The following is a 9,892-nucleotide window of genomic DNA, read 5'->3' on the forward strand; positions in this document are numbered from 1 at the left end:
AGCAACGCATGCGTCACACAGGGCGCGGCACCTTGAGCTGGCAGCATCCACGTGCTTCTCTCTACCACCCCCCCCCCCCCCCCATTGCACTTTAGGAGCGCAACCTTGTCAAGACAAAATAATAATAACAATAATAATAGTAATAATAATAATAAGCGTCAATCGCAGGAAATCGATACCTGCCCATTAGTGGAAACTCGCAACAGCAGTCACGCATATAGCGTAAAATATCTTACATAGGTTGTTTGCGGATGACTGCATTCTGTACAAAGAATCAATACTCTTGATGACCACATCACCTTAACAACCACGTTAGAGACAGTTTCAATGTGGTGCAGAGATTGGCAAATGCATATCAATGAAAGAAAGTCCGACACTGTTATCCATAACTAGAAAAAAACATTCATCCGACTTAATTATACCATTAATTCAACCACCCTGTCTAAAGTTAAGGAGCATAAATACTAGGCGTCATATTGTCACAAGACTACGATGGGATTCTCATATTCAATACATCACATCATCTGCACTAAAAAGACTGGCTTTTTCTAAAAGACGATTGCAGCTAGCACCACCCGACACAAAGTTACTGGTCCTACAATACACTTATCAGACCCATCCTGGAATACGCAAACACTGCTTTGTTTCCGTACACAAAAAAAAAAAGCTAACCAACAAGCTCGAAGGAGTTCAAAGAAAAAGCGCCTAGAGTCATCTTTAACAAATTTAACCGAACAGATTCGCCTACATAACTACTTAAGAAGCCGGATTACTAACAATAAAAAACCGGGCGAAATTGGCACGCTTAAAGGTAATGTAGCACACTGTTACACAACCACCTAAATATAGACAAGTCCCGTTATATTAAGCAATCCGAAGCAAGAACTACCCGCCAGAAACACTTTCATACACTGCTTCTTACGGATTCCACACAGATGCCCTCACATTCTCGTTTTTTCCCCTGGCGATCAGAGAATGGAATAACCTGACCCCCTCCATTACCAGTAGCACATCCTTAGCCCATTTCTCTAAACTAATCGAAAGCGATTTGCTAGTGTCACAATTTAAAACAGTTTATAGTGTTGCCTTTGTTCTCATTTACCTCAAGTGCCAGTCTTTTTTGTCATTTTGTCTGTACAATTTACCTTTGTAGAACTTGCGGTATAACTTGCACCTGTAGACTGGACGACGTCTAGTTGCACCATGTCTGCTTGTTGTTGTTTTTTTTTTTTTGTTGTTGTTTTGCCTTATACTAAATCCCTGTCTCCTTTCCCCTCTGTTATAATCCCTATTGGGATTGACAGTATGTATAAATAAATAAATAAATAAATAAATAAATAAATAAATAAATAAATAAATAACTAATAAATAATAAATAAATAATAAATAAATGGTGACGGCTTTGCATTGGTCAGAGCAGGGGAACGATGTCACATTGGCACGCTTCATCATCACAATTGACGTGTACACAATAGGCCGTGGCATGCCAGTGGCTTGACTCTGGTCAACGCCCCGTTTGTCTTTTTTGGTATTATTTGTGATAGTTATTCGAAGTATGAAGGTCTGCTTGGAGTTCGGAATAGTGCCGAAATGTAATGCAGTTGTCCGCACCTGCTGGTGAAACGTTTCCTTCCGCGTTTCTTTCTACTGTTCCAGAAAAGCACCGAGTGCGCTGCGTGGTGGCTGTTTGTCACTTTTCAAGCACGATAGTCATAAACGGTAAGCACTGAGTAACACATCAAACGGAAAGGTTCGTGTGCGACACTAACAATCGTAGCACATCAGTGTTTGAGACAATACAGTGTGAAGGTAAAGATATCATGAAAAAAACAACAATTACATTAGGAACAATTCATGCGTAATCCTGCATTTGAAAATTGTACTATCTTTGCAGCATGTTCAACTCTAGAGCAACGACTTGGGGCGAAGCCAAGCTGTTCTTTATGGCTGCATTAAACGTTCAGAGCAGATTTTAGACAAGGTACGGCAATACTATGTTGGGTGACTTTAAAATGCCCTCATTTCAAGTTGAGAAGAAGCTTTACACTGTTAAGCACATAAGCCTACGGACACAGTTTCATTAAATATAGCAAGTTAGCTTTCACGCACACCAAAAGTCCTTTGGCAACACACGTGTGACATTTAGACCGCCTCCTCGCTTGCAATGAACCTTAAAGAAACTGTCCGTAAACGGTAAACCTGAACAGAATACCGGAACACTGGAAACCATCTACGTTCCACGTCTGTGATCGATGATGCTGATGATGATGATTTATTGGTATCCCCTTTGAAACGGGGCGGCGACAATAGTCACCTAGCCTGCTTGATTTAATCAGGTATACTATACATGTTCTTATCTAGAATTTTGTATACCTCTGGCAGTGGCGCTGGTAGCACCACCTTGTGACGGATTTCTCAACTTACAGCGCGTTAGAACAAAGGTGGAAGCTTGGGTGAATTGCTAGTATTCATGGCGGTGTTTTGGGGCGGATTGCACGAATCAATGTGAGCGTTAGGCACGTATTTGTTTCCGTCCATCGTTTTCGCAGAAGGGAGAAAAACTCCATTATACGTTCATGATTGTCGCTGTATACCCGCTGTCTTTGTGCGAGCAGATGTAATGTAAAGCGCAGAGCTGTAGTTCACGCTCCGCCTGCGCTCGCATGATACGGATTTGTCCACTGCGTTTTGGTATTCCGCAACTGTAATGCGTTTATGGACGGCTAGTACTCTCGATTTCGGGCTCACCCACTTGTGGAGATGAGCTAACTGTGCTATACATTTACTCCCCCCCCCCCCCCCGCGCCTTTCCTCAGAAGCAGGGGCAGAGCACTGAAGAAATGAATAAGAGAGGGCAGTGGACGCACGTTTTGCTACCCTACTCATGAGGAAGGAAGGAGACAAAACAATAGGTACCCTGTCTTACAGTACAGCTCTTGCTTTTGTGACTCGGCCGTCACGTCTGTTCCTGTGACTCGGCCCTTCCAACGGAAAAAATGAGAAGCAACATTTTTTCAAACTTGTTTGGACAGGATACCAGCGTATGTAATGCAGTCTTATACAAGGCTTGGTCCAGAGACCGCATTTTCTTAAGACTAGGGTGAATAAACCTCGATCCTTAAATCAAAGACTCGTCCCTGTCCCCCTGGCGGCAACCCGCCGTGGTTGCAACTCGCCTGCGACACCGCGGTCAGGTTCACAGCTCGACTGTTAGGGCTGCTGCTGCTGCCTAAGTGCTAACGAGCGACTGCCGCTCCTCTGTGACGGTGAGATCCAGAGAAGGGTAAGATGCGCCCGCGCGCCCCTATAATTGTTAGAAGTGTACAGAAGCGTTTAGCTCTCGCAACGATGCCCAGGATTTTTCTCGCAGTTTACGTTTCGTTCTCGCGCCCATTCTCGTCTTGAGTGCCCGGATAACAGCTCTGGATTTTCGCTCAAGGTCTCTTGAAAGTTGCCCACAATGGGAGCGAAAACCATTCGATGCTTAAAATGGGGGAAACGTGCCGTTTCGCAGCGCTAGATTTAGCTCGAGGTTTACTGTTCTTTCCGCCCAGACCAGTGCATGCCCTACGTGAGCACACAGCTGCTCATATAGGAATGCTAATGGGCGTGCACGCAACGCTCACGGCAGCAGTGGAAGCCAGAACGCGGCCTTGGCTCCGGCAGAGCAGACTGAGCGGAGCCGCGAGGTGAATCATTTTTTACACAGTGCGGAACAAGATGGAACACCAGATGACCCGTCTCTTACCTTGGCTTGGATGTTTCTTTTTTTTTTTTTTTTTGCAGCTAAACGTACTGCGCGTGTCTATGGTGTACCACTTCTACAATTATAGAAGTATTACTCAAGTTCGCACCTGACCCTTCTCTGGATCGCACCGCGCCAGCGGAGTGGCAGTCGCTCGCTAGCACTTTCACAGCAGCAGCAGCCCTAACAGTCAGAGCTGTCACCCCTAACATGCGGTGGAGAACAGGTGGGCCGCATGGTCCGCCGGGTCTCGACAAGCGGAGGGGTCTCAAAAGCAAGGATGCGCTTCGTCTCGCACAAGCTTTTTGTCACGAGTCGCATCGTGTATGCGACTCCGTACCTGCACTTACGGAAACACGATGAAGATTTTTGGAGGTCACCCTCCGCAATATCATCAAGCGAGCCATCTCCACCTCCAATGCGAGACTTCTTGCCTCGGGGGTGGTCGACACCTACCGGGAGCTTCGGGAGGCTCACTTGACGATATCATACACCCGCCTGGCGCAGACCCCGTCAGGCAGACGACTCCTAGGTCGCCTACACATTAAGCATGAATTCTACACATAGGAGCGGGTACCGAGTGCCCGAACACTGGAGTACGCGATCCATGCTCGACCCTTCCTCCACCAATATGTCCGTGGTCACACACTGGTCGCCGGGAGGCGCGAGCTCTTGCCCTCCGGCGCCACTACGGCTCCAACAAAGCGTATTTTACACGGACATCGCCTGCCCTTACCACGGTGGTTGGTATACGGCCGACCGTAGTCCACCCAAGACAGGCAGGTGGGTGGTCTCTCCTTCCGTGCACCCAATGCTACCCATGCTGAAGTAGGTGGCCATAGCCCTAGCTATCTCACATTGACAATTCTAAAACCATCATATCTGACTCCAGAGGAGCCTGCCGAAATTTCGAACTGGAATTGGATCTCACCCTAACTGCCAAGTTCTTCGACCTTGTCCGCGGGTAGGTGACCCCTCTCCTCCACTCACTAATCTGGACCCCCGGCCACCAGGAACTCACAGGCAATGACGCAGCCCACGCTGCCACCCGCGCACTCATTCCCCGGGCAACTGCTTCGCCCACCGATGACCACTCTGATCCAGAAGACAATCCTCCTCTTTTCACTTTTAAAGACACAAGTACCCATTATCGGGACTCCCACCGCCGCTTTCCTGCGCCCTGAAAAGGGCTGAAAAAGGCGGACGAGAGAATTCTTCAACTATTCACTAATACACTACTGTGCCCGGCAGTGGTCAAACACTTTGCCTCTTCCTTTTCCGGCCTCTGCCAGTACTGTGAGGAGGTGGCTGACACTACCACATGGTATGGGCTTGCCAACTCAATCCTTATCTAACCGCCACCCAACCCGAGAGGACTGGGAGGCGGCCCTGCTGGCTGCCTGGACCTTCCGGCCCAACAGGCCATGGTTCGACGTGTCAGGACAGCAGCCACGATCAATGGGATCCCTGAATAGGGACTCCACCTAGTATTCTAAGGAAGCTGGCCCACTAAGGGCTGGTTTTCCGAACAACCACTCTGTAATAATACTCTAATAAATATTTTCCACCACCACCACCTGACCCACGGTTCGCAGCGAGTGCGACCACCGGGGTTGGGGGGGGGGGGGGTCCGGCTATTGGCAGGACGGACATTTGGCTTAAGGGGCAAATAGGCAAATTAAAAGAAATGACTTTTTTCTTTGCAATTTGGGAAGTGTCCCTCTTTCTGTACATTTTCATATTCGCGCTTTTCTTAAAAAGTCTTATTTCTGGCTGAAAATGTTTTTAGAAAGCAAGTAGTGAGTTAACACGCCCCCTTTTCGAATGCGCTCCGTGCTTACCATTAATTTTTCTAACAAAAACTTCCGTACGTAAATCAAGACGCTTGTCTGGAATCATCCATATATAAGAAAGTGTCTGGCAACTATTACATAGCTGTGCACGTTTTTTCCGTGTTTGTACTTGCAGCGCGTCTGTTCGAACGTCGTTCGTTCCCGCTGCATTACAGCTTGCGTCTGTGTGCCGTGCCTGTCGATAAGTTGAGAGGCCGAGGGCCAAGAACGTCTTCAGCAAGCGTAAATGTCGCGGCAACCCATACAGCACTCTTGCAAACTCAAATGGATGCTGGCTACGTATACTGAGACGCCGAACGATGAACCAGCAAGCTCTTCAACGTTGAAGCTTTCAGCTTTTTTCCGCGTCCTTCGAGGAAGAGAATCGCCAGCAGACTGACAACGGGTATGCTCTAATGGACATGGGTGTTATTTGTGATGTAATTAGACAGAACTGTGCGTGCAAACTGTGCGGTGGAAGCGTTGAAGTCATCGAAATATCATCGCAGCGGGTAGGTGTTGCCAGTGTATACAGTTTCAACTGCGAGGCACGTAACGTTGCAAAACGATTTCAGACGTCAAGAAAAACGACTTCTGGCCTCTACGAAGCCAACCTCGGGCTAGTTTATGGCTTGAGGTGCATTGGCGAGGGAGCGGCTGCAGCTAGGGAATGTATTATGTACCATGCTGAATCTCCCAAAGCCACCGACAAAGTTTGCAAGGTACAATACCGTACTCCTAAGCCACATTGAGGCTGCAGCTGCCAAAGACTCAATGAAATGGCTGCTGAAGAGGCATTTGAGCTAAATGACGGTGACAGGGACATCGCAGTTGGCCTTGGCAGATGTTCGCAAAAGCGTGGCCACACATCCAATAATGGCATAGTCTCGGCGACCAGCGTAGACTACGGAAAAGTGTTGGATATTGAGCTTCTGTCAAAGAGCTGTCCAAACTGTTGCACCAATGACTCTGGGCACAAACAGGTGTGCCAGAGCAACTACCAAGGCACCAGTGGCGGAATGGAGTATCAGGAGCACTAAACATTTTCTGCAGGAGTGAGGAGCTTCACGGTGCGCGATACGTCAAATACCTCGGATACGGGGACAGTAAGGCTTTTTTGGCGGTGAAGGCTGTGGAGATATCGAAGCTGTGGTGCATAGGACACGTCCAGCAAAGGATGGGTACGAGGCTGCGAAATCTAAAGACAACAAAGCAGGAAAGCTATCCGATGGAAAGGGCCTTTCTGGCCGAGGCCGGCTGACTGATGGAGTTATAAACTCCAGACATATTTTGGTTTGGCTACCAGAAGGAATGTGAGAAACCTTGAAGAAATCTGAAAGGCCTGTTTGGGAAACCTACTTCCATTTATTTTACACAGACAGCGACCCTTGCCATGGACTTTGCCCTAATCGATATGTGGTGTGCCTACACAGAAGTCCGTCGGAATGCACCGTTTACCCACAAAGAAACTTGCCTGCGCCTCTCCTATTGGCAATAAAACCTATATATAGCCAGCAATCGCAGGTTGAGCTGCTGGAGAAGTGCCTTCAAGGGCGAACCCAAACGCAAATGAGTCGTTCAACCATGTTGTTTGCGAACGCGCGCCCAAAAATGTGTTTGTTGTGCTTCACGCTCTAAGATTTGCGACATTGGATGCAGTTCTTTCATTCAATGATGGTAGTATCGCACGTGCCAACATTTTGAAGGCGTGAAGATTGAAGCAGGGCCGCAACACAGTTAATGGCTGAAAGAAGTGGACCACAATCGACGATACCTTGCGGGCAGAGCTGCACGACAGCTCACAAAACAGGCAAGGCAAACATGACGACAGGCTGAAAAGCGAAAAAATAACGTCGACGATGATTACCAAGCTGGTGGCTACTAAAGAAATGACTTGACCGGTGTTTGTGGCAATAAATCTTTGTTTTACAGCTGTTTTCTTACTTGAAACTAAACTATATATCTCAAAACATGCTTTTTATTACATAAGTACCATTATTTCCTGTGTCTGCCAGGATACCTAGTTGATTTTTCCCCCTGTCATCTGTTTAAGTGTAGACAACTACTGTGCTACAATTGACAATTGCACTTCACGATTTCTGTGTTACTAATTTTGAAATATGCAAGGAAAGCCAAATTTACATACTATTGGGGACAATTTCACCTAAAAAGTAATTTTAGTCAGATTTGAATAAGTCTAGTACATTTAAAAGAGCGCGAAATTTGGACGAAAATGGTAACCTCCTTCACTTACTGAGAAAACTGTTCCTCAACATTGTCAAAAATGCATGGGAAGTATAGGGCTTACCCTGTGCCCTATACTAAGTTTATTCACCTTAGTCATACCAACAATGGCAACGACAGACAAACACAAACAAAACCACAGCGGCGGATAGCGTTCCGCGCGGCTGAGGCGAAAACCGCAAAATGGAGAAAGAAACACGAAGTTGATAATGGCGGAGCTCACCTAGCGGGGATCCGCGCTCGGACGCTGAGGCGGTCAATCGCTCACGAAGGCCGGGCGCTACAAGCGGACGGCGTGCGGCGTTCTCCGCGGCTGAGTTGAGTTGCGGCCAGACGCAAGATCGTCAGCCGAAAGACAAAGAAGTCGATGCGAGGCGAGGAACCGAGGGCGATAGAAAATTAGTAGATAGCTATGCGAAGTAAGATAGTAGTTTTATCGGCCGTGTGAACTCGTAAACGTTCGCTTACCAGCTAAATTATAAACATGCATCGGGCGCGCAAAGGCAAACAAGCACATCTCCATCCATGAGCGCGGACATTCGCTGTCAGTACGCTGGTGTGAGGAAGAGCGGCAGCAGCATTGAGTGAATTGGCCTGCGTGCTGCCTCTTGCTTGAATGCGAACTAGGCGGCGAGAACACAGCGCACACGATGCTGTTGGCGCACCTAGATCTGTACACATCGCAGATAGCTTTCAAGATAGGGCCGCGCGGCCGCGCTCATACGCAGCTGCCGCCACCGTAACCCCCCTCCCCCTCCGGTGCCTTGCGCGCGGTGGCATACGGCACGCTTCCTCCCCGCCTTCCTTTCTCGCGCGCGCGTTATCACGTTACCATCCTCGGCTCACCCGCGCACACTTTCACTCGCACCTGTAGCACACGGCGCCACTCGCACTACAGCATACGGCGCGTTGCCACGGTGCTATCGCACTTGGACTTTATACGAAACATCACGGCGCGACGAAGACGCGGAAATGCGCCTGGATTGTCCGTACAATTGCGATCGCAGTAAAACGCTTCGGGGAACAGCGCTCCTCCCGAGCGGCAGAGAGGGAGATCTCACGGTACAAAGAAAGGGGACAGGAGGAAACAAGGTGCCTTTGCTGCGGCGTCACGGCGAGGCGCGAAAAGCAGCGGGAGCGGCGAGCGAAAGGCGCCTTCTCCCCGCTTCCCACCGCGAGCGTTCAACATGTGATCATGGCGCGATAACAGCGCGTGGGCCGCTCCGAAGCTGCGCGTGCATTCCACACAATCCACGCGCAGGCCACGTCTGCTCATCGATACCGCGACAGCACGGCGGCGGCGGCGCGAGAACCCCTTCAGTGTCTTAATTCTTATCGCATAAAATGGCTGTCATAAATAGTTATTATAGCAAGAAAGCAAGAAAATCTTAAAATTTTATAGGTGCAAGAGCAGCTGAAAATTCCAGTGCGAATATTCAACAAACTGCTGAAAACAATTGGCTCGAAAAAATGAATGTGGTAAACGCACTGCTGTACCAGTCCTGCTCAGGCAACGACGAAGCAATTCTCATGTATAAATCTGAGGCCCACGAAGAACATTGCGAATGCTGTTAAGGTTAAGCAATCCATGTGCACTGCAGTGGCCATAAATCATCGTCAATCTGGTGCAGGTACTTCTAGTATAAGTTGTTTTTATAATATTATTAGTATATAACTACGAGAGAGCTTTTCCTACTTGTCACTTGAACTTTGCAGATAATTCAGACCGCCCGCGTGTGGTCGAATGTGGTACCTAAGCTCATCAGTAAGAGGGCCCGGCCCGGGCCCGTGGTTACAGCCCACGGCCGGCCCAGCCCCGGCGCGGCCCAGACACGCCCAAAAATCACTTTACACTGCCCGGCCCACGGGCCACGCCAAGCCCCTGCAGTAAATTGAACTGAATTCTGGAGTATTACGAGCCAAAACCACGATCTGATTATGAAGCACACCGTAGTGGGAGACTCCGGATTAATTTTCACCACCAGGGAATTTTCATTGTGCCCCCAATGCACGGGACTCGGGCGTTTTTGCATTTCGCCCCCACCGAAGTGCGGCGGGATTTGATCCCGCC

This window comes from Dermacentor silvarum, chromosome 2 (genome assembly GCF_013339745.2).
Source record: "Dermacentor silvarum isolate Dsil-2018 chromosome 2, BIME_Dsil_1.4, whole genome shotgun sequence".
Taxonomy (NCBI): domain Eukaryota; kingdom Metazoa; phylum Arthropoda; class Arachnida; order Ixodida; family Ixodidae; genus Dermacentor; species Dermacentor silvarum.